Below are 17,280 nucleotides of genomic sequence, written 5' to 3'. Positions count from 1 at the left end.
AAAAACCTCCGTACTGTTTTCCACAGTGGCTACACCAATTTACATCCCTGCCTACTCTCAACACTTCTAATACCAAATGTGTGGGTTTTCCACACCAAGTAATTCTCTGATTCTCTGTGGACATCACCTGGGCGTTCCGCAGTTCAGTTCAATTCTGACACAAAGTGTCTGGAGTTAGCACAGACCCCACAGGTTAAGGGTTCAGTCCTAAAAGATTACCTCTCCACTTCAGACAACAGTGACAAGTAGTGAGTCCCCAGGTTACCTGCAACTTCTTTCTGAATTGACTACACATTTGTGGTTCCCACCACCCCCTCCTTAGGTTCAGTAATTTGCTACAATGGTCCACAGAACTCAAGGAAACACTTTACTTATGTTCAGAAGGGTCCCAAGCACAGAAGCATCTATCTCCATGGAATTTGGGGGGGCTTTACCAACCCTGAACATGGATGCATTCACCAACCTGGAAGCTCTCTGAATCCCATTGTTTGGGGATTTTATGGTGGTTCCAATATGTAAGCACAATTGATTAAATCACTGGTCATTGGTGATTGACCTCAATCTCCAGCCTCTCTCCCCTCCTTGGAGGCTGGAGGGGAGGGGAGGGGCTGAAAGTTCCAACCCTAAAATTACACGGTTGGTTCCCCTGGCAACAAGTCCCCATACTGAAACCATCTAGAGACCCCGGCCACCAGTCTTCTTATTAATACACAAAAAGACACTTATTACTCCAGAGATTTCAAGGGTCTTGGAATCTCTTGTTTAAGGAAACAGAAACTAAGACTAAACATTAAAACAAAAGGTACTCCTATAACTCAAGAAATTACAATGGTTTTAGGAGCTATGTGTCCAGAACAAGAGACAGAGACCAGACATATCTTTCTTAGTATATCACAGCTTGGTGTCTATCACCCATAGTGCTCGAGTCTAGGGGTGGGGGCATGAGACCCAAGCAGCATCAATTGATACCCTTCTTTGGAATTTAAATACAGAGAGGAGCTCTCTCTTTCCTCCAGGGTTCCCAAGCCAGCATGATGAAAGCCTAGAGCTGTCTGGGCTGTGGGCATACAGACCAAGAGAGAAGGCCATCTACAGTAGAAAAGGAGGAAGCAATGTGTAGAGCAAAACTGAGCCTCAAGAAGGAAGAAGTATGATGACATAATTTGAGTCTCTGGGTCCAACCATGTTCTGAGACCCACTCCACTCTCTTCTTCCCAGTTATGTGGATCAACCAAGTGTCCTTCTTCCTTCATCAATCTTAAGCTGGCAAATCTCATTAAATTTACACGAGCAGGTGACATTTAATAGTCCTGTCCTTAGATTCTGGAAAGGATTCTCATTTGACGCCCATAGTCCTGTATAGGTGAACACATATCTATTTTGGAAAAATCAATACACATTTGTATGCCAAGGACAAATTTTGAACTTTTCTTTCAACATCAGATATGGATTTTGGCTATGATAAGCAATGAAACTAAGATGTAATTGCTCATGTTTGCTTTCCATTATAGCCAAAGTTGTTTGATGGACAACATCTGAACAAAGCAATCTTTCTAGGTATGCTTTCTCACCACCCTTAGATTTCACTTCTGAACTCTCTGTGGGATATGATGGTTGCTCTCATATTTCCACCAGCCTGGGGGAATCTGCCAATCACACTTAACTGGGCATAGGAGTGAGGTGGGGAGAATCTCTCTATGCATGCCAATCCAGCTGCTCTTCAACAGTGGGTTCATCCATCCATTCAATTCAATCATCCATTATTCAGTTGTCTTTTAGTACAGACCCAGAAACAGTATTGGGTGTTGGGGATACAAGTCAGACACATACCGGTCCTCACTAAGCTTATAGCCCAGTGGAGGAGACAGACAGTGTGACACAAACTGGCCTGGAGGAAGTGATGGGTGTCAAGGAAAGCATAAAGGAAGCATGTAACTCAGCTTTCCAAAGGAAGTAGGTCAGATGAGCTAAAACATGAAAGATGAGTGGGAGTTGGCCAGACAAAGGTGCTGGAGTGGGGGAGATGGAGGCTGTAGAGGAGGGGACAGACAATAGTTAACAGATAAGAGTTCTTGGCAGAATGAACAGCAGGTGTGAAAGCTTGGGACTAAGAAATATCTTGACATGGAGGCAACCTAAATGTCCATCGACAGATGAGTGGATAAAGATGTACTCTATATATATAATGGAATAATACTCAGCCATAAAAAAGAATGAAATAATGTCCTTTGCAGCAATGTGGGTAGACTTAGAGATTATCACACTATGTGAAGTAAGTCAGACAAAGACAAATATCATATGGTATCACTTATATGTGGAATCTAAAATGTGATACAAAGTAACTTACTTACAAAACAGAAACAGACTCACAGTCATAGAAAACAAACTTACGGTTACCAAAGCGAAAAGAGAGGGAGGGATAAATTAGAAGTTTGGGATTAGCAGTTACAAACCACTATATATAAAATAGATAAACAACAAGGTCCCACTGAATAGCACAGAGAACTATATTCAATAACTTGTAATAACCTATAATGAAAAAGAATATATATGTATAACTGAATCACTTTGCTGTACTTAGAAACTAACACAACGTTAAAAATCAACTATACTTCAATATATTAAAAAAAGAAAGAAAGAGAGAATCTCGTTGTGCCTTAAGTTTTCAGCATGAGGGAACAGAGATGAGGCTGCAGGGGCTCTTTCTTCTCTGTTCAAACGAGGAACCATGTAGCCCTTCATGGCACCAAGCTTGGGGAGTCCCCACTTTCTCCAGTCTAAGTTCCACTGGGGGGGATGCAGGGAGCCCCTCCTTTCTAGCAGAGCACCACATTTTGAATAAAGCAATAAGTGAATTTAGTTCAACTCTATCTAGTTGTAGCCTCACTTCTCTCTCCCTGGTGAAAAGTTTACTGATTCACCTATTCGAAATGGATGCTGAGGACAGGAAGGTAGAAGGGTGTTGCCAGGGAAGCTGGAGCACGTTGGGGAAAGTCTATGGCTAGTTTCTGGTAGAAAAAATAGATCTCCCACTTTGGCAGTTAAGAAGATATCTAGATGAAAGGGTCAAAAATGGTGAGCTGATGTGCCAAAATGTCAAGGTCTGGTGCTTATTTGAAAACACAGGCTTTGGAATTAGATATCCTTGGGTTCAGATTCAGGCTTTCCCTCTAGCTGCTGTGTGGCTATGGTGACTTTCTTACTCTCTTCGAGTTTTCAGTTCATGGTGAAATGAGGATATGTGGGAATTAGAGCATCATATGTGGTACCTAACACACAGTAGGTGTCCATTAAATGACAGATCTTGTTTTGTATAATATAGATACCGTTGGGTTGTTGTAGAATTAAATGCTTTCACGCATGTAAAGTGCTTTGTCTATAGGAAGCACACATGTCAACTATTACAACTCTTGTTATTGTTATTTTCAGAGAGAGCTGTATATGGAGAATTCCTGAAGTCTCTCATCTTACTATAAAAAGACAGAGATGGGAAACCGACTTTGGCATGTAAACCAAGGCAGGGATGACAAATAGGTTCATCTCTGTACCAGCGGACCAAGTTGGTAGTGGTTGCCTGGAATGTGAATCAAGTACATATCTGAGGCCATGTCTGGCTCAGCAGGAAAGAGCACTGTAATCAGTTAGTGATGTCTATTCTGGGTGGCAGAGGGGGTCATACCCTCTGCTATGTATTTGTATTCTGTAGACTGAAACATCATTTTAGACAGTTGATTTGGGAGCCTTTGACAAAGGGCCAGGTCTGACTTTGTCCATGCCTGCCAATCCTCACTTTCTCCATGTTTTACTCCCAGCACATAATTGAGACATGGCCAAAACCCAGCTCCAGCTGCCTTTTCCTCAGGAAACTTTGGCTGGCATAAATTGTGACCTGTAAATCCACCATGTGGATGACACAGGCTGTGTGCCCAGCCCAGGCTCTGCAAACGACAGAAGAGGAGGGAGTTGCTTAGTGACATGACACAAAGGGTGTCTTTGATTCATCACCCAGCTCCAGCTCCAAGCCCATGCCCAGCAGTGAATAACGGCTGCAAATGGGCAATATAACCCCTCTAAAAATGTCACTTTGCTGTAAAATGTAAATGTTTAACATTTAAACACGAACACGGAGTCCTAAAATGTCTAGTGCTGGGTGGCCTTTTTTTTTCATTCTTTTAGAAAATCTTTGGCCTTCCATGGTGAGAGATATCAATGAGAGATTTATACCCTTGCGCTTGTTAAATTGGTGCCATCTCTTGCTCCAGACAGGGCATCAAAGGAGGAGATTTGCAGGGGACTTTCTACCTTGTCTGTTAATGCAGAGTATTAAATGTATAGTGCAATTCCATCCCCAGGCACTGTTCTGTGGTGTTATGAACTCTGAACATAGGAGATTTCATTTTATTTCCAATTATCCTGGTCTTCAAAATATAAGATTGTGTCACTGAAGGTCAAGAAAGACCAAAGAATATTCATTGGGAACTCTCTCCTTTAGACCTATTCATCACCTAATTCTGTCCCATGGGTCTGGGACTAGGAGGCTCCAGGTAAATCAAAGGTGTGGGTGATTGTTCTTGGGACTGATTCCTTTTCTCCTAAGACAATTTGAATGAGAGTCATCCCAGTAGCAACTCTGGGCCTCTTGCTGATTAGTCTTTGGACACAGGTGGACCTTGAATAAAAAGTAAGTCAGGGCTTCCCTGGTGGCGCAGTGGTTAAGAGTCCGCCTGCCGATACAGGAGACGTGGGTTCGTGCCCCAGTCCGGGAAGATCCCACATGCCGCGGAGCGGCTGGGACCGTGAGCCATGGCCACTGAGCCTGCGCGTCCGGAGCCTGTGCTCCGCAACAGGAGAGGCCACAACAGTGAGAGGCCCGCGTACCGCAAAAAAAAAAAAAAGTAAGTCAAACCTGAGAGATCTGGGTGAGCTCAGAGCCTGGTGTGGAAGACAGTTGTGTCACAGAGATCACTGGACTTGGGGATATGCGGATACTAGTGTCAGTTTCACCCTAGTTTTATCCAACTTCCATTTCCTCTAAAGATTGTTATTTGCTGAATTTTTCTTTGGGGTCGTGATGACAGTAGGCACTGAATATATGTTTTTTTAATTACTTAAATAAGTGATGAGTCACGGGCAAACCCAAGAGATAAGGCCTAGTGTTCTGACAAACGTATGTTCCAACATTGGCTTAGTCTCTTAACCTCCCTATACATGATTTTATGTTATTCTTGTCATATTCTTTGGAAGTAATGGGGGTAAATGAGGATATCGTCAATTTACCAATTAGAAATGGAGGACCAGACAGTTTACGGAGTTTTTCTGATACCACATTGAGCCAATGATAGAGCCAAGATGAAAATTCTGCTTTTTGGTCCTCATTCTAACTTTTTTACACTTCACCAACTTGAATGTGTACCCCTCGTACCATGAACCCCAATGAGGCACATGCAATCATCAGGGCCAGTACTAGGGTGAGTGAGTGGGAGGCCTAGGGCATTTGCAAGACCCTGAGATTGGGTGTTTCTTTAAATTTAGTACCTGCCTTGTTTCACTCTCATCCCAGCCCTGGTGATCACACAGGTAGAAGCATGAATGAAGGGGTGTGTGCAAGAGGAAGATTCTGCAGGTGAGCTCAAAAGAGTTCGTTTTCTCTAGGTCTAGTACCTAGATGTCAGGACACTCTTGGAACAGAAAGCTGGGAAGGACTCTCCACTTTTCTGAACAGAGTTACTGATGACACTTGCCAGTAGCCCTTGATCAAATCTGCTCCCTCGGAAGATGGATAGGACAGACGACTGGGGCTTCATATGGGACAGATCAGTGTGGTTTACCACAGCCAAGTGTCCTTGTATTAGGACACTTTAATCACAGTGTTAGGAACCCAACTGAAACCATTTTAGGCACAAATGGCAATTTATTGGATGAATACTGAAATGTCTTAACACAACAAAAAAGAAAGGGGTCACAGGAAGCATCGGAATAGGGACTTAAGTGACCTTAGGGGTTTTTCCACTCTAGTCTCCACTTCTTTCCTCTCTTTTGTGACAAAGGGATTAAAAAAAAATAGTTATTGAGAACTCTTAAGCCTCACATCCTGGCTCTCATCATCAGCAAAGAGTGACCTTTGGTCCTTACATCCAGTTTTTAAAATCCCAGGGAAGGACTCTGATTGGCTTAGCTTGGTCAGATGCTCATCCTTGGATGTCCTCAAACTCAGGGTCATAGAGAACCAATAAAGCCTCTGTGACCACCCCTGCATATAAACTGTCTCACAGAGAGTGGAGATCCCTGTGAACTGGGCAACAAACCCAACAGTGTTTTCTATGGCCATACACCATGATCAGCAAATGGTGCAAGGTTGGACGCTCTCTTTTGTGGCAGTTTAGCAGAGCAAGGCTTCCAAAGCCAAAATTAGGTGGAACGGGTTACCTGCAAGAAGCACATATTTTGTAGTCACTTCTGAGAGCTTGTGTATTATTCCCCTGGATGCCCATAAATCATCTAGACACTTCAATAGGAATTGGTTTGCTGAGTCAAGCACACTATCAAATGGTCATGACAACCCTTCTCATGAAATCCAAGATCCTTTATTGGAGAAATAATATAAAGCTCTGACCTATTTCCAGGGATGACGATGTGAAATTCAGCAATTCTCATGGGAATTTCTTGGCTCTAAAACCTAGCATCTGCTGAGGATCTCCCCTAGAGCTTTCTACCTCCCCAACAAAGCCATGGTACTTATCTTAGTGTCAGTAAAACCCTTCATTCCTTAAGCTGAAGTTCTTCATGCTATTTTCAAGGAAAATGACAACCTGGACCAACCCAGAAGCTCCACAGGGCACGTCCAGTCAGATTCATACTGCTGCTTGCCTTAGATAATTTTTCACTAAAACCAGAGGGTCAAAGAAATTAGGATATGTTCTCCAAAAATTGGGTTCTTGAGGTTCAGTGGGTGGGAAAAGCACAAACTTCTCTTTTGAGGAACGTGTTCAATGAATCCAAAGAAGGAATATTAGAGGTAGTATAATTTGCTGGAAATAGCACAGATATACTTTTTAAAGTTATTTAAATTTCAAAAGCAGAAATATTTGTAGGCAAACTTGGGTAAAAGAGAAATTCACCTATAATTGTTCTACAATAGTACTGTTTTGGGCTGGTTCTTCTAGTCTTTTGTATAACTAGTTGTACGTGATATGCATGTGATGCACGTGATCGTGGGCATGAAGTGACTGTACTAGTATGCCAGTGAGCTCCTGCTGCCAAGGAGATGTTTTCAGCAATATGCAGAATACATAATGGAAAGCCATCTCCTGGTTGAGACTTAATAAGGAAGTTATACTTCTTGTCAAAGGAAGTTTAGGTATTTCCTTCCTCTGGGAACACTTATGAAGACCAAGGGGAACACAGATGCATAAACAGTACCTGGAGTAGAGAAGAAAAGCCATTCCTGGGATTAACAAATAAACTAGGCACCCAGCATTTTATAAATCATTTTGTAGAGAAACCAAATCCTCCAGGTAAATCAACTGCTTCTTAAAGACTTTACTTGAAAATGGCTTAAGTGAAGACTAGAAATTTCTCTAATAAGAAACAAGGGTCCCTGCAGAGTCAGACACTGCTGCTCAGACAGGATAGGATACATGGAAGAAGATCTGCAGAGCGTGAAATAAGAGGTGTTTGCCAGACAGACCCTGAGTTCCATTACTCACACGAATGTTTTGGCGAGGAATTGGAAACTTTGTAGTGTGTATATATCTATCAGAAGCAATTTGGTTTAGAGATTTAACAATTCCTTTCATAGTCTTAATAAAGTCTTAATAAAGTCCTTTGTTAAAGAACCCTTCAGGCATTATCATATACTTAATCCAGGTGAATCCTACTGAGGCATCAAAACCTGGTAAACAGCAGTGTGCACCCCACCCACTCTGACAAAACTGGTTGAATAAAACTTTGCTCTAAAGTGGTGGGCTACAAGTTAGGTTCTTCTGGACTAGGCAGAGGGCCCATAAAGGCTAGCCCTTATTTTTGGAAATATTTATCTGAAGCCTATAAATCTTAAAAATCTCTTGTGTTAAACCCCATGGACACCTCAGCTGCCTATGTTTCTTTGCATCATTAATTTCCACTCTCCACTCACTGATAAGATATGAGAGGAGGCCCAAGAAAAGATGAATTTCATAATAACTATATATATATATATATATATACACACACACACATAAATGTACTTATAACTATATGAATGCCACCAGCTATGGAGAGAAGAGGAATTAAGAATCACAGCCATTTGGTGACAGACCTGTCTCCACTTGGAAACATGGAACATCTGTTGGGGCTCGAATGTCCAAGACAGATTCTTTACTTACATGACTGGTAATATACATATTTATACATATACAATTTAGGTATATATGTGTGTATATACATATATATTTATGTATTTAACCTGACCATTTAATGTAATTAAATTTAATGTAATTTACATAACCTCTACCGTCTTCTTGGATACTTCTGTTGGGGTTTTTCTGTTATTGTTGTTGAAATGAAACCACTATTTTTTAACATTTAGTTCTTTATCTCTTTTGAATTATTCTCTAAGGACTCACTTCCTGAGACAGAAGTTTGGATTTCAAGGTCTTGGTTCTGCTTGCTAAGTTAACCATGTGATCTTGGTCAAGTTATTTCACTTTCTTTGGTCTATAAATTGAAGGGATTGAGATTTGTGGTCCTTTCTAGATCTAAAATGCTTTGATCTCAGGGGTGTATCAGCAGGGCTGCCATGCTGCACAATTCCAGGACATTAAGAATATCATAGATTCCCCTGGAGTTGTACAGTGGGCAGCCAAATAGTCTTAGGCAGTGGCCCTGGATATATGGCCTTTCCTTCATAAGAGCCCTCCCCTGTAATGTCTTGATTATGCTGCCTATACACACTAGATTTTATTACAGATTGATGATATCTCTAAAATCAGGTCCTGATTATGCTGCCTATACACACTAGATTTTATTACAGATTGATGATATCTCTAAAATCAGGTCCTGATTATGCTGCCTATACACACTAGATTTTATTACAGATTGATGATATCTCTAAAAGAAACACCTGTTCAGGGTAAGTTACTGGTCTGCCCAGGCCCTCCCCATCTCACCATTGTTGTATCTAGCTAATTGTCTTATTCCGTTGGAGGATGTCTGGGGCCTTACCCATTGCCTGTTTTCCCTCCTGCCCTCTTAAGATCTACTGAAATTCTAGGAAAACCCACAAGTACAACACAAATCTAAAGCAATGTCTCTTAAACTTGAAGAAATCCCTGGAGATCTTATTAAGACACAGATTTATGGGTCTCTAACCCTGAGATTTTGATTCAATAGATCTGGGGTGAAGCTTAGAAACTGCATTTCTACCAAGTTGATGATGATGATGTTGATGATACTACGTTTTCAGTAGAAGTGGTCTAAAGCAATCGTAATCAGTAAAGAGTGACCTTTGAAATTCAATTTCTGCTTCTTTTATTTCCTACTGGCGCCCTGTCCCAGTTGGCCTCTAGGTTGGCTGCGCATGTAAAATGCCTCTGTGGGGTGAGAGCAGAGCATTCCCTGCTCCTGAGGTCAACACTGTTTAAAGATGTCAACAAACCCATCTGTGTACAATGGTATCCCATCCCCTCACAACTGGAGAGATCTGTCCTGGTGGACTCACTCCAGCTATCCAGCTGTCACTGCCTCTGGCTAATGGCTCCTTGGTGGGGCAGTTAACTGAGGTTGCTGTTAATCCTACTATTTGAAAAGAGCCAAAGCACCCATGACAGCAGTTTTAAAGCTAGTTGCTTCTGGTTTTATTAAGTTAGATTTTGCAAAAGAGGTGGAGGCAGCAGCATGGAGGCATGTGGAAGAAATGGTCCTGGAGGAGACAAGCCAAATGTCCCTGGGTAGCTCTGTATTGATCTCTGTTTCTGCTGGAGCATGCACTTTTCTCTCCTATGGCTGTTTCTGGTCTATTCTAAATACTACCAGATTCCTTTTTAGTCTGAACCCAGGTTGGGAAACCTCTTTATTCAGGAGAAATCAGGTGTAGTACCTACTATTGATTGTCGGACTTGTATTCATTTCCTGTCTCATCCCCTTCCTCCATCCCAAGGAGAACCCTGATTTTATTTATATTTCTACTCTTTTCATTCAGTCATGCTTCGAGGGAGACTTGCCCCATTCTCAGACCCAGTCCAGATTGTTCTAAGCCAATTATGGTTGTCTTATTTCTCATATTAATTATTGGTTTAGACACGAGCATGTGACACAATTCTGACCAATGGGACTTGAAAGAGGGCTTCTGGGAATGATTTTCTCTCATAAGAGAGAGACATAGAAGAGAGATATAGAAAGAGGTCTCTTCTTTCTTTAATGTTGATATGTCTGATGTGATACCTAACTGCTGTAACTATCTTGTGGCCATGACAGGTGCTGGTCTGAGGAGAAAGCTGATGTACGAATATCAAAATAGTAGAACTTAAATTCTTGAACACTGAATCCCCCTACCTTGGACTACCTTTTTAGAAAATAAATTTTTTTTGCTTGTCACTTGTCACTTTGAATCAGGGATTTCTGCCACTTATAGCTGAAAGGAGCTTGAAGTTATTGTTTAAGTTTTCTTTATCCTTACAGATTTTTTTTAATCTACTTATTCTATACATTATTGAGAGGGGTATTAAAATTTCCCATTATAATTGTAGATTTGTCTACAATTTTATCAGTTTTTGATTCAAGAATTTCAAAGTTCTGTTATTAGGTGCATACATGTTAAAATTATGTCCTCTATATGAATTGACTCGTTTATAATTATAAAATGAACTTTTCTTATATTCCTGTTAATATTCTTTGCAGTGAAGTTTACTTTTTCTGATATTCATATGGCCATTCCATCTCTCTTTTGATTAGTATTCACATAATATATCTTTTCCTTCATTTTATTTTTAACCTATTTTTTTCACTATAAAGTGAATTTCTAGCAGGCTGCATATTGTTGGGTCTCACTTTTTTTTTCAATCTGTTTATGTCTGCCTTTTAATTGGAGCATTTAGACCTTATTAAATGTGATTATTGATATAGTTAGGTTTAAATCTGCCATCTTGCTATTCGTTTCTATTTGTCCTATCTGTTATTTTCTGTTTTTTCTTCTTTTAAAGCCTCCTTTTGATTTAATTGAATATTTTTATTATTCCATTTTATCTCTTTTAGTGGCTTTTTAGCTGCAACTATTTATTTTGTTATTACAGTGGTTGCTTTAGGGTTTATAGTACATACTTTTAACTTACCTTAGTATACCTTCAAATGATGGTATAGCACATTACATACAGTATAAGAACCTTCTAATATTATACTTCTATTTCTCCCCTCCTGGATTTTGTGCATCTTTGTTCTATATCTTACCTCTGTAAATGTTATAAATGTCACACTACATAATTATTATTGTTGTTGTTTTGTCAAATGTTGTTTAAAGAGATTTGCATAATAAAAGAAGATATTCTCTACATTTATCCATGGATTTACTATTTCTGTTTTTCTTCATTCCTTTGTGTAGATATGATTTTCATCTGCTAACATTTTCTTTCTTCCTGAAAGAAGTCCTTGAACATTTGAACATTTCCTGTCATGCGTATCTGCTGTTGAAGAATTCTTTCAGCTTTTGGATGAATAAAATGTTTTATTTTGCATTCATATTGGAAAGATATTTTCCCCCCAATATTTTAAAGATATTGCTCCCGAAGTCATACTTACTTTTGTTCCTTTGTACATAGGTATCTTTTTTCTCGGACTGCTTTTAAGATTCTCTTTTTACCACTAGTTTTGAACAACTTGATTATGACATGTCTTTGGTTCAGTTGTCTTCATGTTTCTTGTGCTTGAGGCTCATTGAGTTTCTTGGATTTGTGATTTATAGTTTTCATCAAATTTGGAAGAAATTTTGGCCATTATTTCTTCAAATGTATTTTCTTCCCACCCCCCTGCTTTGGGGACTACAATTATATGTACATTAGGCTGCTTGGATTGTCCCACAGTTTACTGATGCCCTGTTCACTTTTTAGTCTTCTTTTCTCTATTTTGGATAGTTTTTATTGCTAGTCTTCATGTACACTGATCTTTTATATTTCTGTTTCTAGTTTGGTATTAACCCCATCCAGTGTATTTTTCATTTAACACCTTGAACTGTTCATCTATACAGGTTTGATTTGGGTCTTTACTCAGTATATTCAATATTTCCTATAGTTTTTTCCCTCCTTATTCTAGCTTTTTGAACATATGGAATACAATTATAAATACTGTTTTAACATTTTGTCTGATAATTCTAACATCTATGTGAGTCCTTGGCTCAGTTTCAATTGATTGATTTACCTCCTCATTATGGGCCAGATTTTCCTACTTCTTTTTATGCCTGATAACTTTTTAAAAATAGATTTTATTTTTTACAGCAGTTTTAGGTTTACATTAAAATTAAGCAGAAGGTACAGAATTTCCCCACATACTCCATGCCCTCACACATGCAGAGCCTCCACACGATCAACAACAAATTATTATCAACATTTGTTATAGCTGATGAACCTACATCAACACTTCATAATGACCCAAAGTTCCTAGTTTCCCCTTATTAGGTTCACCCTTGATGTTATACATTCTGTGGGTTTATACAAATGTATAATGACATGTATCCATCATATGGTATCACACAGAGTACTAGTTGCATTGTCTTAAAAATCCTCTGAGCTCTGCCTATTTATCCCTCCTCCTGGCCCAACCTCTGGCAATCAGTGATCTTTTTACTGTCTCCATAGATTTACCTTTCCCAGAATGTTATATTTTTGGAATCATATAGTATGTAGCTTTTTTGGAATGGCTTCCTTCATTTGGTAATATACAGTTAGGTTTCCTCCATGTTTTTTCATGGCTTGAGAGCTCATTTTTTTTAGTGCTAACACTCCATTGTGTGGATGTACTATAGTACATCTATTCATTCACCTGCTGAAGGACATCTTGGTGGCTTCCAAGTTTTGGCCATTACGAATAACGCTGCTATAAACATCCATGTGCAGGTTTTTGTGTGGACATAAGTTTTCAACTTCTTTGGGTAAATATCAAGAAGCACAATTGCTGGATCATATGGTAAGAGTATCTTTAGTTTTGTAAGATACTGCCAAACTGTCTTCCAAAGTGGCTGTACCATTTTGCATTCCCACCAGAAATGAATAAGAGTTCCTGTTCCTCCACATCCTCACCAGCATTTGGTGCTGTCAGTGTTCTGGATTTTGGCCATTCCAATAGATGTATAGTAGTATCTCATTATTGTTTTCATTTGTACTTTCCAGATGACACATAATATAGATGCCTGATAAGTTTTTATTGAAAGCCAGGCATTATGAATTCTACTTTGTTGGGTGCTAGATATCTTTGTATCCCTTTAAATATTTTTGATGTCTTTATCTGGGATAAGTTAAGCTACTTGAACACAGATTAATGCTTTCTGGTCTTGTTTTAAGATTTGTTAGAGACTGGAGCAGAATTTAATTTAAAGATAATTATTCCCCACTGCTAAAGCAAGACTATTCTAAATACTCAACCCAGTGCTCTATGAATTATGAGATTTTCCAGTGTGGCTTGGGGAACAGGTACTATTCCAAGCTCTATATGAGCATTGGAGCATTGGTGCATAGGAGCATTCCTCCTATTCCTTTTGGGTGGTTCTTTCCATGGTCTTTGATAGTTTCTTCACATGCAAGTACTGATCACCTCTCTGCTAAAGACTCAAGTGGGACCCTCTAGCTTTCCAGAGTTCTGTTTCTGTGCAGCTTGTTCCTGTACTTTGCCTTATGGACTCTAGCTATCTTTGTCTCCCCAGACTCTCAGCTTCATCTCCCCAAATCAAAGAGGTCTCTGTCTGAGTTGCCATGCTGTGGCTTGAAAATGCTCTTAAGGCAGTAAACTGGGGCAAACTTTGGGCTCAACTGCTTTGTTTCCTGTCTCTCAGGTATGATTCCTCTTACTGCCTGATCCTTACTGTCTTACAAATTATTGTTTCATATAATTTTTCTAGTATTTTTAATTGCTTCGGGCAGGAAGGTAAATCCAGTTCAAGGCACTTTATCTTTGCTGGAAGCACAAGTCTCTCTGTTTCACTTTTAGTAGGAGAAAGTTGTAGTCAATTTAAATGGACCAACAATATGCAATTGGATAGATGAAATGTATCAAGTTGGGATTTTACTACATCAGTTAAATGGAATGGAAGGCATCATTTATTTGTATGAACCTCAAACTATAATAATGAGAGAAGGACTTCCCTGGTGGCACAGTTGTTAAGAATCCGCCTGCCAATGCAGGGATGTGGGTTTGATCCCTGGTCTGGTAGATTCCACATGCCATGGAGCAACTAAGCCCATACACCACAACTACTGAGCCTATGCTCTAGAGCCCATGGGCCATAACTACTGAGCCCGCATGGTGCAACTACTGAAGCTCGCACACCTAGAGCCCATGCTCCACAACAAGAGAAGCCAACACAATGAGAAGCCCGTGCACTGCAATGAAGAGTAGGCCCCACTCGCTCACCCCAACTAGAGAAAACCCATGTGCAGCAACAAAGACCCAATGCAGCCAAAAAAAAAGAAAAAAAATTTTTTTAAGTTCTGTATTTATTAAAAAATGAGAGAAAAAATCAAGCAGTGGTATGATATTTACATTATGATCTCATATAGGTAAAATTTAAAACTACATACAACGATATTATTTATTATTATGTTTGGCCAAATGACAAGTGAACTGAAAGGACATATATCAAATGAATTGTGATGGTTGTCTAGAGGGATGCAAGTGGAATGATCAACAAAGGTGATATTTTCTTTTCTTCAACAATTACAACAAGAGCCACAGTGAAAGTACTTCAAGAATATATGACATAATATTCCTCCTTCTCTTGGGAAGTTCACTATGTAGACCCAAGAGTCCATCCACATAGATAAGTAAAGTGTTACGCCAGAGGAGAAGTTCATTTACTGGGCAAAAATGATGATTTGCCCCAAAGTTGGGAATCTGGTTAGAAATGGGTCAAGGGTCTTGTTTTGAAGGTTCATTTACATGAAACCCCATTTTGTTTTCTTTTACAGTGTATGTAGCAGATCAATAAGAAGAGTAATATTTAATAAAGATGCTGTTTATATCTCAGTGATAAAATATCCACTGTCTTTGTCTAATAATAGTGCCTTTTCCAAATTTGAAGTGGGTTTGGAGAGACTGATGGAGATGAGGCTGAAGGACCCTCAAGCTGTCCTTTGTCATCATCACTGACAGCAGGTGAATCAAGCATTTGGGGAGCACAGAAGACAGAAGACACAGGCACCAGAGTCATATATGACTATGAGGTTTCAATAGGAAATGGAAAGGCCGGAGGATTAAGAGCTAGTTGAGGATTAACAGGTGGCAATGGCAGAGTAATTCATTCTTTCAGTGGCTGGCTCCCTTCCCTTCAGCTTATAGGGAGACAGACTTGAGGTAACACACTCAACACATAGCAGGCAAGACATGCTCCCCCCACCAAAGTGGGGAAGGAACTCAGAGGAAACAAGGCTATGTTGACCCCATCACAGATAATTTGAGTTGTGGGAATCCCAAAAGATAGGAGGAGGGAAGGCCTCTCTACTGAAGCTAAATATTTTTGTTTTTGTTCCTTGTTTCCTAGCCACAGTGCAAAATTTTATGCTGAGGTTAATGGTGCCTAATTAGACAATGTGATCCAGAGGCTAAACTTAAAATCGATCTCTAACGACCAGCATCATCTTCGTAATATGTAGAAACCACCAGCTAGTGGAGAGTTTTATTTTTAAAGCTACCCCATAATTTTAGGAACTGAGATCATCAAAACTGCAATGAATTAGCAAATTCCATCTTTTTTGATTGAGTACCTACTCCCCCTCCCCACTCCTTGTCTGGGAAACATTATAAGTTTATGGTAAACAAAATGTTTGAGTATTTGGTGAAATATGTACCATGAGCAGACTCTTCTCAATGTTTTGCCAAGAAGGTGTCACAATGGATGTTGGGCAAAGTGTTAGGGTGAAGGGAAACCATACGCTGTTTTTCCTTTAAATCCTTTGCCTAGAGTTTCCAACGGCTTTCTTAGAAAAATTACCTTTTTGTCAAGATAGAGTTTTGAGTAGAGGAAGGTACAAGATTCTATAAGGTCCACTCTCCTTCTGAAGTCAGATACCTAACCTGTCAAGTCACACCAGTGTGGACCATCAGGATTTCTGTCACCCACCAGGACTACTCTGCTTCTGCATCCTCTCATTCCTTGGGAATTCCAACCCCATTCTCATACCTCTTAAATGGTGCTGGGAGTCCACAGAGGATGTCTTGGAAGTCTAACAAGGTTTCTATAGGCTGGACTTCTTGATCCCCCTGTGGTGGGTCAGGTATTTTCCTCATAGAGCTGCTCTGGGAGTTGACTTCTGTCTGCTCAGGCTGAAGGCCATTCCTGCAGCTGCCACTGGCCCAAGGTTGCAGCAGCCCCCCATCCCATGTGAAACTTGCTACCAGATGCCTAAACTTCTATACGCCCAGTGCAGATATTAGTGAAGCTGTGGTTCATGATCATGATCATCACCATCATTCTGACTTCTTTTACAACCGGCGCCACACCCCAGAGCTCGGGCATGGATTCCAAGGTCAGATGGAGGCCTGAACTCAGAATCATTCTGCTCTTCTGATTCCAAAATCATCTCCCCTTGACCTCTAATGACTTCACTTTAGAGTGAAGTCTTCCTGGAGAGGAACCTTTTAGTTCCTTATAAGCAGACCCCTGGTGGTCCTGAGGATCCTGTAAGGTGCCTGTATATGCCCCCATCCTGAGCAGAGCATAATTAACATTATGCTTAATTGTTCAATTGCTCAAATATTTTAACAAGAAAGGATACTCCCTGGAGAGGGGGAAGGAGTGGATTTTGAGACTGGGGGGAAGAATGATGGTTAGACTTAGCAGGAAATCATTGAAGGTGGGGGACAGGGCTGGGCTGTGCTGGAAAAGAAGAGAACCGTGGGTGAGGAAGCTGATTCCAGAGTGCAAGTCATAGCGTCTGGAAAATAAGATTTCAGCAGACTTATACCTCCCTCTCCCTCCACCCTCTTCCTTTTTCTCCATCTACCAATGCACTTCCCCACTAGACCCATCAAGTCAGACCCTCTGCCTCTTACTGCCATGTTCTCCTTCAGATTCCTTCTTTCAATCCAAACTCCTATTGCTTCTGG

Source organism: Hyperoodon ampullatus (assembly GCF_949752795.1).
Source record: "Hyperoodon ampullatus genome assembly, chromosome: 7".
Classification (NCBI taxonomy): Eukaryota; Metazoa; Chordata; class Mammalia; order Artiodactyla; family Ziphiidae; genus Hyperoodon; species Hyperoodon ampullatus.
Note: the sequence above shows the minus strand (reverse complement) of the source record.